The 24863-nt window shown below is 31.4% G+C and overlaps 1 pseudogene; it reads left to right on the forward strand.

The window, feature by feature from the left end:
- Positions 1–15805: 15805 nt before the first annotated feature.
- Positions 15806–24186, forward strand: LOC142617204 (beta-glucosidase 17-like; annotated as a pseudogene).
- Positions 24187–24863: the final 677 nt, after the last annotated feature.

Raw genomic sequence — 24863 nt, forward strand, 5'->3', positions numbered from 1 at the left:
TGATGAAGATTGGCTGGTAATTAATACTTTGAAAATTTTAATTACAAGTGAAGTATGTTCTCATCTTTCACCAGATAATACCTACCTATATACATTGGATTAATGTTTTACATAGATCTTATTATGGTGTCATGTTTACTAGATTATTCGATCTATCAAATTCATTGTATTATACATATTTGAAAGGTGAAATAAATTTATATTGTAAATTATATATATAACTTAAGTCAAAACTCTAATATTTTCTTGGTCTTTATTCTTTATAGGAAGTCTCAAAAAGAAATGCTGCAAATAGAAATGGAGAAGGAACAGTTAGCAAACACATTCATAGATGTGGAAATAAGTCACTTGCAGTTAGGGTGGATGAGGAGGTGTGTTGTTTCAATTTTTCAAAAGCTTATTATATTACTTTGTTGTAATTGATTATCTTGTCTTCTAACATTGGAAAGCAAACTAATCAGAGACGGAAAAATGGAGGTCATATTCCTAGCTTGGCACAGCTCTATTATGATACTCATTTCAATTCAAAGACAAAACAGTGGGTACACCCTGATGGCGAACATACATACGTATGTATATTAGTACATGTCTTGAGTTTGCAGAACTAGCCAGAATATATGTATTTCTATTCTATATGTTTGCAAAACTAGAACATATGTGTTTCTGATGATTTCTATTATTTGAAATGACAGCAAGAGATGTTGAGAGTACAAGATGAGCATTGTAGCACTCCTAATTCACAGCCATTGACCGAAGAGGAGATATCTAAGATGGTTCTTAAGCCGAGATCTGGCTATGTAAAGGGACTTGGCATGAGACCTTCCTTATCTCTTAAGACTCCTATATCATCTTCCTCAACTCAGTATATTCAACAACTTGAGGGTCAAATAGATGAGCTCCAGGATGCAAAAATTAGGATGGAGGAGAAGATGGATTACATCATACAATATTTGAGGAGCAAGGGTGAAAGTGACATTTGTGGCCGTGGGGAGAGCTCATCTACTAACTAGAACACACCTTGGTTAGTGTTTTATTTTCTTGCCTAAGAACATTAGTATTGGGGCTTGTATATGGTACATGCGATATTTTAGTATAAGAACACAAAAACAAGCATTACCGGATCTCAATTTTAAAATTTTTTACAATTGTGCTATAATAACCTCTTATATGTATTAAGGTACTGTAGAACAATTGTGTTTTTTATTTAATAGTGGTGGTGGGTTTTTTGTTTATGGTGGTGGTTGGATTTTTTGTTCATTGTGTGGATAGGTGGTTTTTATGTTTATGATGTTGGCTGGGTTTTTTGTTTAATGTTGGCGGTGGGTTTTTTGTTTATTGTGATGGATGGGTTTTTAGTTTATGGTAGTGGTTGGGTTTTTGTGTTAATAGTGGTGGCTGTTTTTTTGTTTAATAGTGGTGGTGTGTTTTTTGTTTATAGTGGTGGCTAAGTTTTTAGTTTAATGTTGGTGGTAAGTTTTTTGTTTATTGTGATGGCTGGGTTTATTGTTTATGGTAGTGGCTGGGTTTTTTTGTTAATGGTGATGACTATAGTTTTTGTTTAATGGTAGTGGTGGGTTTTTTGTTTATGGTGGTGGTTGAGTTTTTTGTTTGATGGTGGTGGCTGGCTTTTGTGTAAACGGTGGTGGCTTGATTTTTTGTTCATTGTGGTGGTTGGGTTTTTGTGTTTATGATGGTGGTTGCGTTTTTGTTTTGGATTTTACTCTATTTGTTTTGTTTTAAGTTGAGATTTTTCTGCATTCTTTTATGATTTCTCCATGGTTTGTAATGTGGGTCTGGTCTTTATTTGATGAGAATGTTGTGGGTTTTCTTTCTTTGATAGTTTGGCTTCATATGATGTTGCATTATGATTATTTTGTCTAGTTTGTTATTGGATTTTCTATGGACATTTTTTGCATTGTCTTACTAATAATTATGCCTCTTTTTTGTTATTGTACATCTTATCAGGGATATAGGTTTGTAGTCTAATTTATTATTGATGTATTTTCTTTTATACTTGTGCAGATATGGGATTGGTGGCAAAAAGACAGTCTTTGTGGGACCGCTTGAGCTCAAATAATTTTCTATAAAGTTTGGAAGACATCATTTGTATATAAATGGTTGTAATTATTTTGTGAACATCTTTATTGCATTTTTAGATTGTATGGATGTTATTAAAAATGAATGGATGATTTGCTTATGGATGTGGTTGGAAATGAACAGTTTGATGTAATGGCAAGTAAATGTAAAGAATATTAATAAAAATATAAAATTGGTGACAATAATTTTCGTCACTATATCTGACTATAAGCAGAAATTAGTGACGAAATAATGCGTCACCTAATCTATTTAAATTACAAAAAAAAAAAAACAATTGGTGACGAAAAACTTCTTTCACCTAATCTATTGATACTAGAAAAAAAAAATACATTTGGTGACGAAATATTTTGTCACTGAAAGTAAGGTTTAGTGACGAAAACATTAGGTGTCAAAAAACTTTCATCACCTATCATTTTTTATTGGTGACGAAAAAATTTCGTCACCTATCTTTTATTTTTTGGTGACGAAACATTTTTGTCACCAATACATAAGGTGACGGAGCTTAGGTGACGATTGTTGTTTCGTCACCATTTCGTCACCATATGTATTCGTGACGAAATAGAGACATATTGTGATGAAATGTTTTTGTCACCATAGCCCACTTTTGTTGTAGTGAAACAAAGAGTAACAACTCAACAGAGAACAAGAGGAAATAGAGAAATAAGGGAACACAAAACAAGATAACTCTATAGAAAATAGAAACAACTCTCCCAATGAAGAGCAACAACTCCCCTTATGAACAACAAAGGTTTAAAAAAAACTTTTCTCCCCTTATAAAAATAGGAAAAACAAAAAAAGTTTTGGGAAAAACAGTTTTGGGAAAAATTTAGGAGGTGGGGGGAAAAAAAACACAAATCAAACTTAAAAATTAAGTTGAGGATACACATGAAGAAAAATATTCTCTCTTTCAATAAATGCAAACTTGACACTATGTGACCCATAAACAGTTGCATGAGTAGAGAAAATATTTGCACATAGATTATCCATCATATCTCTTAAGAAAAAATATTGTCTATAGTTCACTCATAAAAATAGCATATACTAGAAAGTACAAATGACTCAAAAATTAATCAATCAATTTTTAAATCAAATTGAGTACCCAATTTAGCAAAGTGTATGCATGTTATGTGTAAAAACAATGAGAGATATGACTGCAAAACTGCAAGATGGATACAAAAATCAATGCAATAAAAAAAATAGTTTGGTCAAAAATTTAAAAACTGAAAATTTTTCAGTTTTGATCGATCGAGCATCGATCGAATACCAATTGAGTCAAGCAAAAGCTAACCAAAATTTTTATCGCAATTTCGATCAGTAGAGCAACAGATTCGATTGATCGAAAATCTGGAAAAATTAAAATTTTGAAAAACTGAGCAATTTAATGTAGAAACTCCTCAAAGCACAATATTTCATGAATGAAATGCATGAGTATGAGATTAAAAGTTTTTCAAAAACACATGAATTCAAGCCAGATCTTTAAAAACAAAGATTTTCAAACTCTTAACCATATTTTGCATCAAACACCATAGAACACATAATCTTGGATGGCCAAACCAAATTCACACACAATCTCATGTATCAAGTTTAACAAAGAGTAACTTGTGTAGTGTGTGCAATAAGCAAAAAACTTGAGATACATGTGAGGTGATATGTGAATAGAAATCAACCACAAAGTCTCCAAAATTCATCACACAGAATTTGAAAGAGACTATCACTTAAAGAGTTACATCATATAACTCCCACATCTCCTAGATCATAAGCTTGCAATCATGTAAATTTCTTGATTTGCCTCATAATATACACACAAATTTTAATTGTTCTGAAACTTATTAAAAATAGCCGGGATAATGTATACACCAATTTTATTTGATTGATTTAATTATAGTCCAATAATGTACACACTAATTTTAACATTTAAACCGAGACTACACTTTATGTTCTTTTTGTGCATGTGCTAAACTTTCTCGAACACAAAATCATACGTTATGCACGAAGGTGTTCATGATTAGCTAATAAACAGTGGTGAGATGGTTATTTATGCCTTTTTCAATAAGTTCAAGTCTGACAATCAAAGGCATGTGACTTCAAGATCAAGACAAAATGATCAAAAACTATAAACATCTTCCCACACAACATGCACTACAAAGCTCAAACTAGTAAAGTGCAATAAATAAGTTTATCCAAGCTAAACAAGGTACACAAGCATGTTTTGTAAAGATACTATGACCAACTTTGATTACAAATCCATGATATGTAATACAAAACACAAAAATCTTTTTGGTTTAAAAAAATTTATGACAAAAAAAAAAAAGCACACATTATGCTAAATGATTAAAAATGCAAATGCAATGCATGACAATACTTAACTAAGCTATAGAAGGTACACAAACAAGAAATATCAATTTCTTAATTAACCCTTGAGTTCATGTACAAACTAGTACATACTCACAAAATCAGAAATAGCTTAGCACTTATATAACACATACTATTCAAGTTTCTCCACAATGTCAAGCATGTTCTAAATCAAGAGAGAAATATTATAATTCATGTAATCTTCAAGAAAAATAAAACTAGACACAAAATAAAATATTTTTGTCTTTTTGAAAATTTTGCAATGTTTTTGGATTTTTAAATAGTCAAAACAATCTAAGAAAATAAAACAACCAAAAACTAAAAGAAAACATGTCCACAATTAATTGAAAGAATTAAATCTTGGACAAGTAAACAACACTCACCTTAGAGAATCTTTTCTCACTCATATAGCACAAGTCTTCGGCTTTGTAGGTGAAAATCCATGTGAAGCAGAGTGTATTTGAGGGATTACATCAATCTTCTGAGAAAGACTGAAATCTTGCAATTTCCTTTCACAAGCCAACAAGCTTAAATTTTTCAAAAGCATATGAAAAAATTTATCTGGACTTATGGTAGGAGAAATATCATCACATATCCTAAATTGAAACACAGCATGTTTAAATTTCAATTTATGACAATTAGAACGAATGTGACCGAAGACACCACAAAAGTGACAAATAGGAACAGATTTAGGAATATCAGTATTCCTAACCACAAATCTAGTCTCAGATTTTGGTTTTTGCCTCAACAAAGAACAGTTTGGTCTAATATGACCAACAACACCACAAAGGTGACAGCTAGGCACAAAAACAGATTTTTTATGCACACAAGCAGTAGGTTTAGAAACTTCAGCGTCTACATCAAAGTTTTTACCTTTGTCTAACCTGACAAAATAAGCATTTTCTTTGTTATTCCTCTTAAAATGAAGGATATAAACTTTCTCAGTTTTAGGCTTAAGAGAAACAGAAACACTTCTGTTATTAACAGCAAGCTTGGTACAAGTCAAATTTTCAATTTTAGCTTTAGATTTAACTAACTCTTATTCTAAGTTTTTCATCTTCTCATCTTGAGAGGAAATTTGATTTCTCAAAAATTTATTATTTTTATTAGATTCATCTAATTTAGCAACCAATTCCTCTTTTTCAATATTAGCCAATTTTAACTCTTCCTTAAATTTCTTAGCAATTTTCAAAGATTTAGATAATTCCTTACGAAGAGTTTCAAAAGCATCAAAAAAATCAACAGAAACAACAGTATCCTTTTTATTCAAATCATCACAAACATGAGCGGAAAGACACTTTAAATTATCCATGATAACAAGGGTCAAGGATCAACTCAGAGATTAAAAGATCTACAACAGAAGAGCTACCTACTCTGATACCACTTGTAGAGTTTGTTTAGACCCCTTAAACCACAATTGGATTAACCTAATTAATAAGCCAAGTTATTACTTAGTCCAAATTCTAGATCTAGGTTAACACAATCATATAATCATATCAATGTAAAGTGCGGAATATAAAAAACACAAAGATATAATGACCCAGGAAAAAAACATGGGGAGGATTTAACCTAGCTATCCTCAAGGTAAACCTGAATCCACTATGAAAGAATCGAAGTTGTACAATAGCGACTTAGATCACTAACATCCTATTGCTACCCACCAGTAGAACTTACTGACACGACCACATGCAAGCTCTGAGACATTAACTCCTTCTTTCTTGGATTCTCCAGCAAGTACAAGCACTCCCGCTTGTGTATCTTTAAGCTCTTATGACAGTAACTGAATGATCATCAAGTTCTTGAAGTAATCTCCTTCTTGATAATCCTAAGCTTGTGTGAAGGCAAGCACCTCTCTGATCTCACAAGAGATTCACACAAACAGCAATATGAGCAATAAAGACTCTAGAGAGTTTTTGGGTACAAACCCTAGATACAAAAAGAGGCATACTCTTCTCTCTCTTAGAAGTCCTTAAAAACGTGCTTAGGGTTTCCTTTATATAGTGGGAGAAGTAGATCTGAAACCCTAATCCTAAATGGGCTTGAACTGTGTTTGGGCCAACTTAAAATTCTGCAGAAAATTCCTGATGCATGATTCTCGATCGATCGAGTCTATTCTTGATTGATCGAGCCGTGTAGAAATAGAACAGTAATTTTATGCAACTACTCGATTCCAAACTTACATTAAACCAAACTTTGAGCAAGTCTAAACCTAGACTAAATGTTTTGATCATGGTTTGCTAACATAATATATATTGAAGTTCTAATACATTAGTCCCTAAGGTCTTAGAACCTAACAAAAAGGATAGACACAAAAGAGACAGAGAGAAAGAAGAAAAACAAAAAACCAAGGGCAGACTGCAAGTTAGCACAAAAAAATATAGAAAAATAAAATTCTATATGATGCATGAACAATATCAGCACATCATGCATGCTCTAATGTAGTGAGAATAAGATCAATTTCACTTTAAAATCACAAAATTGGCTTGAGCATAGAGTTTATATCAAAAACCCAAAATTTTGAAAACCCACTTTAAAACAAACAACAACAAATTGATCAATTGATCATTATACAAGATAGATACCAGAATATAATGACCAAATCAATCAAGCAAACAAGCCAATTTCATCAATTTATGCTCAATTGAACAAAATTACCAATTCGGGTAGTTTCAAGCCCTAGAAAATTCAAGTTTTTCCAATTCAACAAATTGATCAAATTAAACCACAAAGATTAGTTTAACAACATCCCATAACAAAAACCCAATGATCAATTTTGAAAGAATTGATTGAAAACACCAAAAACCTCAATTTTTATAGGTTCGAAATTCTCTCCAAAATGATGAAAAAAATGCATGAAACATGAAAATAAATGAAAAAGGAGGGGCAAAAGAGTCTTACCAGCCTTAGAAGACAAAAAAGTTGGAGGGAAAACTACAAAAAATTAACTTTGAATCTGGATCGATCGAAGAGAGAGAGAGAGAGAGAAAAGGTTTTGAAAGTTTTGAAAAAGTGAAGAACACGTGCAAAGCTAAAGTTTTTAAAAAACCTTCTAAACGATTTTCGATTGATTGAAAAGCAGGTTCGATCGATCGAAAATTACATTCGATGATCCAGCAACAATCGAGCATCGATCGAAATAGACAGATTCAAACCAAAATTTTAAATGCATTTTCGATTGATCGAAAAACACACTCGATTGATCGAAAAACTGGAAAAAAACAAATTTTTGAAGAATAGAGCATTTTAATGCAGAAACTTCTCAAAACAAAGTATTTTATGAATAAAATGCATGAGTATAAGATGAAATTTTTTTCAAAAACCCTTAAATTTAATCCTCATTATCCAAAAGTAAGATTTTCAATCAAATTTTCCTCAAAAACTCTTTAAACACATTTTGCATTAAAATCAAGGTTCTTTCAATCTTGGATGGCCACAACAAGATCAAACAAAATAACATGTGCCAAGTTTAGCAAAGAGTAACTTGTGAAGTGTGTCCAACTAGCAAAAGCTTGAGATACATGTGAGGTGAAAAGTAGTTAGTAATCAATCACAATTTCTACAAAATTCATCATATAAATTTAAAAGAGACTATCCCTGAACTAGTTGCATCATATAACTCCCACATCTCCTAGACTAAAAGCTTGCAATCATGTAAGTTTCTTGAATTTGCCTCATAATCTACACACCAATTTTATTTGATTTGAAACTTATTAAAATAGCCAAGATAATGTACACACCAATTTTATTTGATTGAGTTAATAATAGTCCAATAATGTACACACCAATTTTAGCATTTAAATTGAGGCTATACCTTATGTTCTTTTTGTGCATGTGCTACACTTTCTCGAGCACAAAATCTTAAGATATGCACTAAGGTGTTCATGATTGGCTAGTAAACAATGGTGAGATGGTTATTTATGCCTTTCTCAACAAGTTCAAGTCCGACAATCAAAAACATGTGATTTCAAAATCAAGATCATGTGATCAAGAACTATAAACATCTTCCCACACAACATGCACCACAAAGTTCAAACTAGTAAAGTGCAATAAATAAGCTCGACCAAGCTAAATAAGGTATATAGACATGTTAAGTAAATATAAATTGGCCAACCTTGATTTCAAATAAAAAAAAAATACAAAACACATTTCGCTTTCCTTTTTTTTTATATATATATATATATATATATATTTTGAAAAGAAATAACAAAGACAATCCTAGAATGAAATGCATGAATGTTATGCAATGCAAATTCTAGAAAAAAAAAACCAAAACAACAAAAGAAGAATGGTCACAAAGAAAAGAGTAAAGAAGTACAAGGACCATGTCAAAAAGACTCAATTAGATTGAACCTTTTTAGATGCAGCTCTAGCATTGGAGTTATTATTCTGATTAGAATGATGAGCAACTCCAGGATTGGAATAAAGGTTTAAAGCCTTTACCAACTCACCAATAAGTACCATAGGATCATGTGCTTGAGACACATGTACTTTTGGCTTATTTGCTTGCTTAGCAGCTAGCAACTTGAAACAGTTTGGATGAATGTGCCCAAACTTTACACAAAAATGACAAACCCATGTAGGTCTATCATGCAACTTGCCTTTAAGAGGATTATGAGTCTTAGATTTAGATTCTTGAAGATCAACCCTAATTTTCCTAGGAGGTGTAACTTCTACAGATTTGACAACCTCACTTACAGGGGGCTTAGAAGAAGAAACAAAGTTTGTAGAATGAGTTTCAAGCTCAGAGATGCTTTCTACAGAACCTAAACCAGTTTTTTCTGAGGGAGACTTTTGAACACTCAGCATGTGCTCAAGTTTAGAGCTTGCAGACCTATTAGTTTGTTCTCTAGCAGTAGACAGTTCAAGTTCCAAATTCTTAACTTTATCAAGCAAAAACATGTTCTCAGTCTTTACATTATTTAACAATTCATTAGAATCAAACAGTTTCACAAGCATATTTTTCTTATTAAGTCAAGAGATGCAATTTTCTTTAAGCCTAAATTAACACTCATAGCATCCTTTGCAGCAACTTTGCAAAGTTTATTATAGGCTTCTTGCAAATCTGCATCTTCAGAGAGTTCCCCATCATAAGGGTTCTTCTCAGCAGCAACACTTTCATCAACTACAGCAGTAGCAGTGAAAGCAACGAAGTTTCCATCCTCATCACTACCAGACTCGTTGTCAGAAACTTTATCAACATTAAGGGTTATAGCCATAGCCTTACCCTTAGATCTCAAGAATGTTGAACATTTAGATTTCACATGACTGTACCCTTGACAACCAAAACATTGTTGACCCATAGAATTATTAGAAGGTTGACCTACAGAATTATTAGAAGGTTGACCTACTTTCTCTTTGGATTTTTCAGTGTTATTCACCTTAGTGGGATCATTCCTCTTAAAATTTCTAGGCTCAACATTGTTTTTACCTCTTGCCCTTCTGTTATTGTTCCTAAGAAAGTTTCTAAAATTCTTGGCAAGATAGGCAATCTTTGTAGCAAAGATTTTATCATCAAATCCATTTACATCAACATTATCAACAGAATTAAGAGCCAATGATTTGGATTTGCTTGTCTTAGGTAGGTCCAACTCATTGGATTGAAGAGACCCTACAAGTTCATCAACAGGGATGGAGTCCACATCCTTGCTTTCAGTGATGACAGTTATTTTGGATCTAAATTCCTCAGTCAAATATCTAAGTATCTTCCTAACAATTTTAGGCTCATCATAGATTTCACCCAAATTATAAGCAAAATTAACAATATCATTAAGCTTAGCATAGAATTCATCAAAACTTTCATTATCTGACATCTTAATGCTTTCAAATCTAATTGTTAACTACTGCAACTTATTGATTTTAATTGCCTTTGTGTCTTCATGCACAGTTTGGAGAATATTCCAAGCAGTATGAGCAACCTCAACATTTGAAATTATCTTGAATTCCTCCATAGAAACAGCATTGAAAATAGCATTCATAACTTTGCTATTAAAAGTGGCTGTTTCTTTCTAAGAAGTTTGCCACTCACTAACTGGAGTAGTGGGCTTCTTCCATCCGTACTCAATGAAATTCCAGACTCTATCATTAATGGATTTCAGGAATGCTTTCATCCTTACTTTCCAGTAGGCATAGTTGTTTCCATCAAAGTAAGGTGGGATCATAAGAGAGTGACTGTGTTTCATGACAACAGGGGTTAAGGATCAACTTCTAGATCAAATGATCTAAACACAAGAGCTAACCCGCTCTGATACTACTTGTATGTTTTTAGATCCCTTAAACACAAGTAGATTAACCTAGTTATTTAGTCAAGTGATTAACTTAGGTTAATTATGCAGATCTAGGTCAATACATATAAATCATATCATTAAAATAGTGCGAAAAATAAATAATACAACGATATAATAACCTAGGAAAACCAAACCGGTAAAAAACCTGGAGAGGATTTAACCTAGCTATCCCCGAGATAAAACAAATCCACTATGAAAGAATTAAAGTTTACACAATAGCGACTTAGACCACTAACATCCTATTGTTACATACCTCGAGTAGGAAACTTACTACCACGACCACGTGACAGCTCCGAGTCCATGGAGTACTTCTTTCTTAGATTCTCAGCAAGTACAAACACTTCCGCTTGTGTATCTTTAAGCTCTTAATGCAGTAACTGAATAATCATAAAGTTCTTGACATAATCTTGATTCTTGATAACCCTAAGTATATGTGAAGGCAAACACCTCTAAATCTCACAAGAGATTCACATACACAACATAAACAACAATTGCAACAACCTTTAAAACGTGGCTAGGGTTTTCCCTTTTATACCTAGGGCAAAACATAAAACCCTACACGTGAAACCGGGCTTGGGCTGAGTTGGAAAATTCTGCAGAAAAACAATCTGCACGAGTTTCGATCGATCGAGTCTTAAACAAGACTAAATGTTTTGATCATGGTTTGCCAACATTACAAAATGAAGTTCTAATACATTTAAATCTAAAGTTTTAGAACCCAACATTATTTTTTATAAGGGATTTACTAACATATGCCCTTAGGGCATAATAGGCTGTAAATGAGCCAAGTTTTGTCGAGTAGTGTGAGTTTGAGTTTGGCTCGTCAATAAAAATCAAATGTTAAGCTTGGCTTAAGCTTGAGACAAGTCTAAAAATAATGTTTGAATTCGAGCTTGTGAGAGTGTCAAAAAGCTTGAGTTCGGCTTGGCTTGGCTTGATTAATTAGTCAAGCCAAGCTCGTGCTTAATATCAAGCTCAAACTTGAGCTCAAGTCAAGGTTTTTAGCTTGGGATCCAAAAAAATTGCATCATCAAATGCTTATATCACCAAAAATCAAGTAGACAAATATAATAATAATAATAATAATAATAATACATTCATTTTATCATGCTTCTAACACTTGTGATTAGAAATTGTTTAAATTACAACTTTACATAATTAAATCCATCCATCATCATTCATTGTTTCTAATTTGAGTAATTGTTCAAAATACAATTTTTACATCCACATTTGCCATTCGTGCAACTATAATCTTTACAAATCTAGATAAATTAACATTCCAAAACATATATGAATAAACAAGCTATAAATTAATATTCTAAAACATGTGTAATGTCATAATAATAAGTTTAATTAGTAAACATATATCAAGTTATAAATGTGGCTAAGCTCGGTATGTTTTGTATCGAGTACTATTGTTTACGAGCTTGTTCATGAACAATTTTTTTGCTTGAGCTCGGCTTGTTTATCAAACAAGCCTAAAATTAAAGCTTAAGCTTGGCTTATTTGTAAACAAATGAAAATGAACGAGTATTTTATTGAGCCGAGCTCGAGTTGTTCATGAATGGCTTGGTTCGTTTACAGCCCTAGGCATACATTAGTAAACTATTTTAAGAAACTTTTTATGAAAGAATTAAAAAATTATTAACTATTTTGTCATATTTTTCATAAAATTTTCTTAAAATGAATGATTAGAGCATATATTAACCGAACCCTTCTTATCAATGTGATTCTAATTAGGACTTGCGGTGATTGGTCTCAAGGAAAATCAATAAAGCAATTCTTAGGATTCCTTCTCGAAACAGTAGCTCATCAGATTAAATCTGGTCCACAGCATGTGGAACGTGCCCATAAAAAGTGACATCCTATTCGGGTTGTTTATTGTAAGTGACATCTTTAAGCTGCATATTATTTACACTTTTCTGTGTTTAAAAAATAAACATACAAGGACAAGATATAATGCGAATAATATATAGCATCTGTAGCCTGAATTTAAATGCGTTCGATCCCACATGTCAATCATGTCATATCATTATTCAGCCAAAAAAAATCATGTCATACTATTACTAATTATTATGCTTTTTTTTGTTTTTATATATATTTTTTATGACCATTCTTTTCATGTCACTTGCTCTAGCTACGTACCATTCTACTTAAATAATAATATATCCTTCAAATTCGACCGACTCCATAAAAAAAATTTTAAATTTTTTTTTAGTGATTTTCTCTTTAAAAATATCGTAGGTCAAGACTTAATTTGGGAGCCTCTTTAATGAGTTTTATAGTAATTAAGGTGTAACACATTGATTCTTAAAAAAAGAAAAAACGTGGAACACATTTATTAGAAAAGTGATATTTCAATAAGCAATAAACCATTAGTTGAAAGTCTAAGGATAGCCTTGTCAATGTTGTCATGAAAACACGAACATCCAAAGTTCATCCCTCCCCTATTCTAAATTTGAAAAAAAAAAAAAAAAATCTGAAAAAAGTAGTATCATCAATTGAAAATTATGCCTAATATGACAGAGATTATTAGTACCCGTTTGGAGGTGCTGCGTTTGTGCGTTTGCGTTTTTTTTTTTTTTGGAGAAGTCAGTTTTCATGTCATTATGCACTATTCAGTGGGTCCTGTAAACTGTTCACAGGACTCACAAGTACTTTATTCAGAAACAAAAACTTTAAAAATTGGTCCCACGATACTATTCACACATTAAAAAATTATTTTGTTACAATATTTTCAGTTTACAGCAAAATAAGCGGTATCCAAACGGATCCTTAGTCCAACTTTTCTACTTTGGCTCTTCCTAGGGCCAAAATTCACTCATTAAAAAAATAATTAATTTGTTGTAAAAAGTAAGGATTTTTTTTTGAGAAAGTGGAAAGTAAGGAAGTTGAAGAGGCAAATAGCTCGAAAGCAAAAATGTTGAGTGTGGGCCCACTAAAATAGATCCATATGACACAACTTTTGATTTAAGAATTAACAATTTATGCATTATGAAATTCTATGTTTTTTTAATAAAAATTTTAAAGAAGTTTAAAGATTTAAACACTAAACAACTACCTTGAAGACATCGAAAGATGCAAATTTGATCTAAAGGTTATTAGGCCATGAAAATTTGATGGTAGGCACTAGGCATTATTCACACATTTCATATGTATATATATATATATGGTTTTACTAACGTATGCCCTAAAGGCATATGTTAGTTAACCATTTAAAAAAAAAAAATTATAAAAAAGAAAAAGAAAAAGTAACTAATTGATTGGACAATTTTTTTTTTTAATTTTTCATAAAATTTTTTCTAAAATGGATGACTAATGCATGACTTTATAATATACATTAACCGAACCCATATATATATATAATCTAGTAATTAGCTAGGGAAATTCAAGGTTACACCAATGTATAATCAGTATAAAATTAAAGTTGGATGCAAGCTTTACTTGTGTTAGTATTAATCACAAGTCTTGAGTTGATTAATATCTAAAATAGGACCGTAAAAATATTTCATAAATAGAGTGGTGCAACTTGTAATTAACTTGATTATTTATTTATTAAGATTAGCAGTCTAGCATGTAATTCATTGCGTGAATAAGGTTGCACTTAAGATTAATCACAATAAGATACATATGAAACATTCATGCCTAAGTTTAACACTATCAACATTTGTTTTTGAATTTTTGCTAATTCCTTAAAAATCTTGTAAGATTATCATTCTATGCACTCTTGGTTATTTCATTTTATTACACACACAATGTAATCAATCTGTAACTCTGATGACAAGCGGAGGCATGGGTAACACTAAACCCTTTTCAAAATTTTAAACACTATAAATCTTATTATTGATAGTTTAAAAACAAAATTAAACTCTTACATATAATTTGGAAATCAAAATAATAGTTTGGATATATAAATACCTAGGCAAAACAATTTGGTTTTCAAGTAACAAAACTCAAAATCAAATAGGCAATGGGCATTTTATAAATATAAGTAAGAAAAACCTATATTCTCTTAAAAGAAGTAATAACCACAATTCCTAAAAAAGAATGTCGAAAATATATCTATAATTATATATAAAATCATCAAGGTTTTTAATTATTTGTTGACTTCTTCTACTTTTGCGGTGTACTTCTTTTTTGTTGGCTTTAGAGATAAAGTTTAATTACATAATTGGTTGTAGCTTAATGCTATAACTTTACTTAATATCATTAACATTACTATATATTTAAAAAATCTAGCCATTAGATTGCATGTTCTTTATGCTCTTAATACATGTGTCAAATTTTATGCCAATCAAATATTATTGACTATATGATCTATAAGATTATATTTTATGCATAATTTTAAACTACAAAAACTTACAATTTAAACAATTTACTATATGATCTATAAGATTATATTTTATGCATAATTTTAAACTACAAAAACTTACAATTTAAACAATTTATTGATAACATAGCTATTGATCTTTAAATTATTGTTACTCATATGTGAATGGTATGATCACCATGACTGTGAAACCCTCGAAATAGGATGCAAGGGATTGGATTCATAAAATTAAAAAATGAAAAGAATACTATTTAAATATCCGAAGAAAAGTTTAATAAATAAAAGAAACAAAAGATATGTTTTTAACTTTTTATAATAATAAAAAAGATTTCTTTATAATAATAAAAATTAATCATTCTTTAACTGTTTTTGGCCTAAAGATCTGTTTTTGGTCTAAAGATTTCTTTAGCTTATTTATTTATTTATTTTTGAGAAGATAAAGATTTCCTTAGCTAACTTTAGATATTGGTGAGAAAACTGAAGGTGACAAACATAAGTTAATCATGTGTTTGCTCTCTCTCTCTCTCTCTCTCTCTCCCCTTTTTTTCCTCCTAAATTCTTTATTTAACATAAAGTAAAGGGAGTGCTCAAACTATTTAGTAAACATAATAATTGTTACAATGGCCAAATTGCATTAAAAAAATTCAATATTATAAACATAATATTTAATTAATTAACTCTTTCCTCCTATAATATTATATATTAGTGAGTTTGTTGGAAGGTTTGCGCAAAAAATTTAGCCATGGCAATCCAAGGTCCTTTCCTCCTCTGCTTCTTAGGCTTGGCCTGCTTGTCTGCTTACACTGAAGGTGCAAAACCAAGTCATTCAAAACCATTAAATAGCACCTGTTTTCCTAATGGTTTTATATTTGGAGCTGGTTCAGCTGCTTATCAGGTACATACATGAATGGCACTATAGACTACTTACTTTCATTTTTTTTGTTTTTTAAGCTTTTGTTTTTCCTTTTTCTTACAAACACTAGGAAATGGAAGATTCAAACCTAACTAGCTAGCTAGATTCTCTTTCATGAGAGAACTAGATAATGCCACTAAACTATACTAGCATGTATTTACTTTTATCAAGCCAATAAGAACTTTAAAAAAAAAATCATGTACACAATATTAATTAAAAAAAATATTTATTTTTGTCTTTGTGCCAGTCTGAAGGAGCAGCACATATTGATGTTAGGGGCCCTAGTATATGGGACACTTTCACGCAGGAATATCCAGGTCTTTCTATTTTTAACAGCTTTTATATACATACATACATACATACATGTGGGGGGTAAAAGTGATTGAATAAACGTTTGCGCTTTGAGCTTGGTTAGTTGGTACAAGTCTGTTCAATTAGGATCTCTAGGCCCACAAGTCAGTCCGCATTATAGAGGTCCGAGGAGTTGTCCGAGGAGGAGTATCTCTTCGGACAAGCCCAGCAAAGGCCCTGAGACTTGCTAAACGGTTTAGAGGCAGAATTCTGGAAGATCTGTTGGGTAAAGGTGTGATCTAAGCACCCTTTAGAAGCAAGAACGTGTGAGAAATATCTGAGGAAAAAGCTGCTACCACCGCATTAAAGGCCCTGCATCTACCTCCCTGGCTGCATTAATGGAGAAATGACCTTGGAACAGTAGAATTCAGCCTTCCAGCTATTATTTGAAGACTTTAAGAAGGTGATGGATGGAACAAGTATATGAGAGGAAGATTTGTGTTACATTTGGATGAAACAGGGAAGAAGAGGAAGGATATAAGAAGACAAGAGAGGAAAGAAGAGGGGGATCTTCTTCTTCTTGGTTGAAAACTAAAAAATTGTAATATTTTGCTTAGAAAAAGAAATACTATACAAATTGTCTTCGGCTTACGTCTGAGGAGGTTTTTTTTGTTACGTCCATCTATTACTTGCATAGATTGCAGCATTCTAGCCTGTTGATCAACTTCCAACATCCCAAACCTAGGTTTCAAACCCATATTCTACAAATTTCATTGTATAAGGCTCTTTGAGCCTGAGTCCATCACTTATTTTTAGGTCCGGGTACAAATTGTGCACTTACAATATAAATATAAATATAAATATATATATATATAAATATATATATATATATATATATATATATATATATATATATATATATATATATGATTTACCAATTTTAGATGCAAAATTGAGCATGATTTTGTTTCCCTTTAATTTTTTTCTTTCATTTGCTTATCTTATCCTGTAAAAGTACTCGTGAATAATGTCAAAAACTTCTGACATGAGAAACTAGCTTATTTGTTTCCAGGTTTATTTTGCACCTCAAGTTTCCACTATCAAAATATAATTGGGCCTAAAAAAAATAAAGAAGTAATTATTGGCACTATATGAAGTAAAAGTATATATCCAGAAAGCTGTGACAAAGTTGTCAAGAAAATTTGCACCTTTAACTAATGTGATAGCGATTATTGAAAGCGATAAACATAAAATAAAACTATGCACTGTCACTAACATTTTGTCCAAGGAAAAAGATGGCAAGAAAAATAATTGCACCCAATTGACATGAGGATATATGACTAGTTTTTTTTTTTTTTGAGAATCAGATATATGACTAGTTATGTCAGCTAGTTGCATTAAAAAAATAATAGGTAATTGAACAGTCGAGAGAATAGAGTGAAATTATTCAGTACATTTGAATGCTCTCATTTCATATAAAGATGGATCCATCATGGGTTGTACATTATAGAATCAATTCTTATTCGAGAGGAAGGTATAATATGTTGAATATAACAAAATTATATTTCATATGCTATATGATTTTTAATTGTTTGACCGAATGTGACATTTTTAATCGCAAAATGCTGTAGTTAATTAGCATCATGTCTGTGCATGCGAGTTAATTGACAACATATTTTTCAACATGAATTTCACTATTAGTTTAAAAGTAAATTTCCTTTAGAATATTTGGTGATAAAATTTAATTGAACAGTATTTTAAACTTTTGATACTAGAATTTCAATCAGAAAAATATCTTAATAATTGGATTAATTTTGAATTAAAAAACAAGAAGAAGAAAAAGAAAATACCATATAGTAAACTAATAGGAAGCATGTTTAAGACTAAATTTTTTTAATATTACATATGAAATAATGTGTAATTAATAACACAAAATATTTAGGCATCGTGATGCAATCCTATCGCACTTCAACTGGCTATGTATATATTTAGGCTTTCTCATTTTTGGTACACCAATTTGAATTTCTCCTACAAAAAAAAAAAAAACTCAAGCTAGTAATTGGATTTTTTTATACTACCAAATAAATATTTGTATTGAATGAGAACCCTTAATTTTATAACTAATTAACTGTACAATGAAAATCAAACCGATTAATTTTTTCATCCTTGAATATCAATTCCTCTCTTGTTAATCTTTTGTGAAATTTACAGAAAAAATTGCGGATGGTAACAATGTAGATGTAGCTGGTGACTTTTATCATCGTTATAAGGTAACAATGGAAATGTTTAATGTTATTATTTGTTTTAATAATTACAAAATGATATAGGGGGACATAAAACTGATGAAAAGAATTGGATTGGACTCTTTCAGATTCTCAATTTCATGGTCAAGAATATTAATTACCTAGTAAGATTCCTCACTTGAACCAATTCTCATCATTTATAATTATAAGTCTCTACCTAATAATTAAGTATCTAATTTGAAGATCAAAATGGTGGATCAGCAATGAGTTGATGTTGGTTCATTTAGAAAACCCACTAGTTGATATTGTTGTTGAATCATTTCAATTTTGTTTACAGAGGGAAAAATAAGGGGGGGAGTGAAACCACAAGGTGTTAAATTCTACCACCTCATCGATCCACAAGCTCCTGTCGAATGGTGAAATTATACTTCATTTTATTTTCATCAGCTATAATTTTTGTAATGTCAAACATACATGGGCAAAACCATTAGTATAGTGATAATTAGCTCCACAATAAGAAAGATGTACGCAAATGATTTTATGAACTGTTACATATATAAAAAAAAGATTTTTCAAACACAAGTTAAAAAAAAAAAATGGAATATATTTTAGTAGTTTTATTAGAATGGTCTAAATTCTAAAACCATAAAAATTGATATTTTTAGCATTTTTGCATAAATGTTCTCTCCAAACTTCAGTTTCACATTGTGGGCAGGTATCAAGCCGCTAGTGACTTTGTTCCATTTTGACACTTCACAAGCACTTGAAGATGAGTATGGTGGAATTTTAAGCCCTAAGATAGTGTAAGTATTAGCAATTGAACAAAATATAGACCTTCCAATGCTTAAAACATTGTGCCACAAATAATAATTAACTGTTTGGTTGTATATGAATAGGAAGGATTATCTAGATTATGTGGATTTTTGCTTCAAAACATTTGGGGATCAAGTTAAGCTATGAGTCACAATGAACGAACCAAATGGGCTATCTGCATCAATGGGTACACCTTTGGTATTTTTGCACCAGGACGATCAGGGGCGTAGCCATGAATTTTTGCTTGAAAGGGCCAACGTAAAACTATCATTTTGATTCAATGAAAAACTCAAAGTACAGTATATTTATAACACAAGCTTGTTGATAGAATTTTTTTGTCGGTGTAATTCTATAGCACTCAAAAATCAAAATACTAACAAGTTAATCGACCAATTAAGCATCTTAAGTCTTTTTTTTTTCTTGAGTTTCTCCTATTTTTTTGAAAATCCATAAGTCCATAACATTCATAGAAATCAAATATAAGTATACAACAAAACTGCAGAAGAAGAAGAAGAAAAAAAAAGTTGGTATTTCTCAATATTTGATTAGCTTTAAATAAGAAAACTCTTTGTCAAGGAAGTGGGAGAAACTAATGAAAATGTGATTACGTAAGAGCATCCTATGGAAGAATTAATGTAGAGAAACTGAAGAGAGAACGCCAAGTGATGAGAAGAGTCTTTTGTGGAATTGTAAAGTGGAAGGAGATATTGTAATAGTTTTGAGAAAGTGTAAAACTTAAGTACAATGTCCCAAATGTAATACATTACGTTCTTTAATTAAATTCAAGCACATATTTAACATGTCCAATAAAATACAAACAATAATATTATTTTTAAGGACACTGAAATTCAATACATATGAGTTTAATCAAGTAATCTAAAGTACTACTCCTCAGTATTATCCTTTCACAAAAATTGAATAATTAAAAACTAGAAAAATATGGACGTGGCTATTATGCTTTAGAGAAGAATGGGAAAGACAAGAGGAGTTATTTTTTACCATTGCACAGTTGGGATTTGGGGTGGGGAGAATTTTATGAGTGCTGTGTAGGAGGGGGGGCCAATCTTTTAATCTTGTGGGGGCTAGCTCTTAACTCAAAATGATTTTAGACTAATTTTACTTATAATTAGAGAGGTTTTAAAAAAAATTGGAGGGGCCATGGCCCCCCCAATGCATAAGGTGGCTCCGCCCTTGAGGACGATGTTCTATTTATGTCGGAAATTGTACTGCCGGTAACTCTGCCACCGAGCCCTATATTGTTGCCCATAACTTACTTCTTGCTCATGGTGGTGCCGTGAAGTTGTACAAGGACAAGTACCAGGTTTGTATAATTGAAAAAAGAAAAAAGAAAAAAAAAAGATAGATGAATTTCCCCATAAACTATGTTCATTTGAATAAGCGTATGATGAAAATAAGTTGCTTATTCAACTTATTAGTATTAGATTGGAAAGGGGAAAAAAGTTAGCATATTGGGTTTTTAATTTTATTTTTGTTGGCGCACACCAAAAAAAAAAAAAAAAATCTCCCATCTATTGTACCGTTCTTTGACTTCTTTCATTAAATTAGCAATCAGGAATGTGAATCAAAATGTTCTCTAAGTTTGTGTACAACTTGTTTAAAGTTTGTTTGTTTGTTTTTTTATTTTATTTTATAAGTACAATTGTATTTTGTTCAGCTTTTATGATAATTTGATAAAGTTAATATGTGATGTTAGACAAATTGTGATTGACTTAATATGCTTGCAGCCATATCAACGTGGGAAAATTGGGATTTCAATAGTGACACATTGGTTTGTACCAAAATACCAAACTTCTACCAACAGAAAGGCTACCTATAGAGTTCTTGATTTCTTTTTTGGTTGGTGAGTACATATTGCAACAAAGATTAATTTCTAAAGCCATCCTTAGCTATTAATCATATTCATTCTTCTATATATTTAAACTTTCATAACTTTTCTTGAAGGCCTCTCATGGTAATTTTTACATTAAAAAAAAATCTCATTTGCAAGGAAATTTGTTAAGTTCTAAAGATTTAGGATTAAATGTTTAGAATCATAGTTTATATGTGTTGGTAAACCAAGAACAAAACATGTCTAGTCTATGTCTTAGGCAATCCTCAAAGGTGTAGGTTTCAAGTTTCAAATTCGAGCTGACTGCAAAAAAGAGAAGTCACAATTTGCCAAGCTCGATTGATCGAGAATTAGGCTCGATCGATCGAGAATCACAAAAAACGTTTAGGTTTCAATATAAATTATCCATATATAAAAAGGGAAACCCTATCTACGTTTTTTTAGACTTTTGAAAGACTTGTGTGTTACTCTTTGTGAAATTTGAGACGTTTTGTACATTCTAACTACACAAGAATCTACTGGAACAAGATTTACAATCAAGCGGTGGTAGAACCTAGTTGCTGCTACAAAATATCAACTACGTGTGGTGATTTGAAACCTTTGAATGGGATTTCAAAGTCACAAGCGTGGGTCCTTGTGTTACAGTAAATCCAAGAAAATGAGTTCGTGGATTTGAAACTTGCACGTGATCATGTCAGCAAGTTACTACTTGAGGTAGCAATAGATTTAGGATTAAATCTAATTGTAAAAACTTCGATTCTCTTATAGTGGATTTGTTTTATCTTGAGGATAACTAGGTCAAATCCTCTTTAAGTTTTTACCTTGAAACAGTTCGTTTGATTGGTTTTCTTGGATCGTGGTGTTATTTGCTTTTCTGTTGTTATGCATGATATGATATATGCTTGTTTAACCTAGATCTGAATAATAAACCTAATAATCAACTTGATTAATTAATTAGGTTAAACAATCTGGTTTAAGGGGTTTAAACAGAACAAACAAAATTTACTTTATTATTCATATATATGCACAAAAATGCTTGATAATTATCCACAATTTGTATGTACAGGTTTGCCCATCCGGTAATATATGGTGACTATCCCAAAAGCATGAAATCTTCTGTGGGTAATCGATTGCCCAGATTCACTGAAGCTCAATCCAAGTTACTACAAGGGTCCCTCGATTTTCTTGGTGTAAATTACTACACTACAAATTATGTAGAAAGTGCTCCCTCTTCTAATGGTGTTAATGTTAGTTATGTCTTTGATAGACGAGCCACTCTCACAAGTATGCTTAAAAATTAGAACCATTTTATTTTCTCTTCCCTTCGATCATTATATCCTCGTCAATCTAACATTTGTACTTTGTTTCACAGCTAATAAAAATGGAACTCCTATTGGTACACCGGTAATATATACTTTCTTGTTTCTGTGTGCGTGCGCATGTATATGTATATTTTTTGTCTCATGTTGCATGCATGCCATTACCTAACGAATGTGGTGCACCAAATTGTTTTCCAGACAGCTTTGAACTGGCTATTCATCTATCCTAAGGGACTTCGAGAGCTTTTGCTATATATAAAGGGAAATTACAACAATCCAGTAATATACATAACAGAGGACGGTACCACAATTTTCTGTCATTTTTTTATTAGAATATTTTTTGTAGTTTCTTAAATAATATTACTAGAATAATTTATTGCACTCTTCTTTTGTAGGAATGGCTGATGCAAATAATAGATCTTTGCCAATTAAAGACGCCCTCAAAGATAGTCTGAGGATAAGATACCATTATGGACATTTATCTTATCTTTTAAAAGCTATCAAGTGAGTGTTAATGAAAAATGTTAGGTTCTAAGATCGTTAGGTTTAAATGTATTAGAACACTAATTTGTAATGTTGACAAACCATGATCAAAACGTTTTAGTCTTGTTTAGATTGCTCAAAATATGTGTCTTTTATGTAAAGTTGGAATCGAGTTGCTGCAGAATTTACTGTGCAATTTTGCCTGGCTCGATTGATCGAGAATTAGACTCGACCAATCGAAAATCGTGCAGATTGTTTTTTTTGCAGAAAATTCCAACTCAGCCTAAACCCGTTTTGTGTGTAGGGTTTTATGTTTTGCCCTAGGTATAAAAGGGAAAACCCTAGCCACGTTTTTTAGAAGTTGTCAATGCTGTGTGTGTGAATCTTTTGTGAGATCTAGAGGTGTTTGCCTTCACACATACTTAGGATTATCAAGGATCAAGACTATGTCAAGAACTTGATGATCATTCAGTTGCTGCATTAAGAGCTTAAAGATATACAAGCGGGAGTACTTGTGCTTGCTGGGAATCCAAGAAAGAAGTAGTCCGTGGATTCGGAGCTGTCACGTGGTTATGGTAGTAAATTTCCTACTCGAGGTAGCAATAGGATGTTAGTGGTCTATAGGATGTTAGTGGTCTAAGTCGCTATTGCGTAAACTTCAATTTCTTCATAGTAGATTCAGTTTTACCTTGAGGATAGTTAGGTTAAATTCTCCCCAAGTTTTTTACTGGTTTGGTTCTTCTGAGTCATCATATCATTGTGTTATTTATTTTTCCGCTACTTTGCATGGTATGATATATTTGTGTTAATTTAGATCTGCTTAATTTACCTAAGTTAACTACTTGGTTAAATAACTAAGTTAATCTAGTTGTTTTAAGGGGTCTAAAAACGCACACAAAAAAACATTTTTGTGTCATTTTTTAATTTGGTTATGGTAGAAAAATATAAAGGAGGGCGGACAAAATAGAATTAAAATTAAAGAACATATATTTATATAATTTTTTTTATAATAAAAAATGATTTTAATAGTGAAATTTTGGCAGGGAGGGCGTGAATGTGAAGGGATACTATGTTTGGTCATTCTTTGATGACTTTGAATGGGATGCTGGTTACACTGTTCAGTTTGGCCTAATCTTTGTTGATTTTAATAACAATTTGAGGAGATACCTCAAGTACTCTGCTTATTTGTTCAAGTTGTTTCTCCTAAAATAAGTTGTAACTCTTGAGCCATAACAAAGGAAATTGTCTTTTTCCAACCTAGCTTTATTGTTTATTGGAGATTCTTCCTCCTATATGATCTTTTGAACAAACTATTGCCTGGTGTGATTGGATTCATGATTTTTCTATTTTATGTATTAATCTTAATAAATAAAAGGAATCTAACTTGGCTCTTGTTTTATATTTTGTGTGGGATATATTAGATATTTTTGTACTATAAAACTTAGATGCAATACATTAGGTTGTTTTGAATTTAATTTTTTTTTAAAAAGATAACTTTATTTGTATTTATTGGTCAATGCAATCACGTGTTTGAATCTAATTGAAAAACGTAATATACTGCACCTAAGGTATCATATTTAAGCTTTATCCTTTAAAAAATTATGATAACATGGTTGGTTGCATAGATGGAAGCAGTTGAGGAGGCTTGGATGAGCATAAAATTTGCGAATTTTTGCTTGAAGGACATAATTAACCGGTTAAAGATAAAAAAAGAAGATAATTATGAGGAAATGAAGACTCACAATGAACATGGATAAAAAATCCATGAATGGAATGCGCATCACGTTAAAGTTGAATGATATTTATAACCATATAGTACAAGAAATGCTGATAAGGTCATTGAGGAAATTTTTTAAGTTAAATAGCTTGGAAAGAAATATTTAACTGAA

The sequence above is a fragment of the Castanea sativa genome, chromosome 11 (genome assembly GCF_040712315.1).
Source record: "Castanea sativa cultivar Marrone di Chiusa Pesio chromosome 11, ASM4071231v1".
Lineage (NCBI taxonomy): Eukaryota > Viridiplantae > Streptophyta > Magnoliopsida > Fagales > Fagaceae > Castanea > Castanea sativa.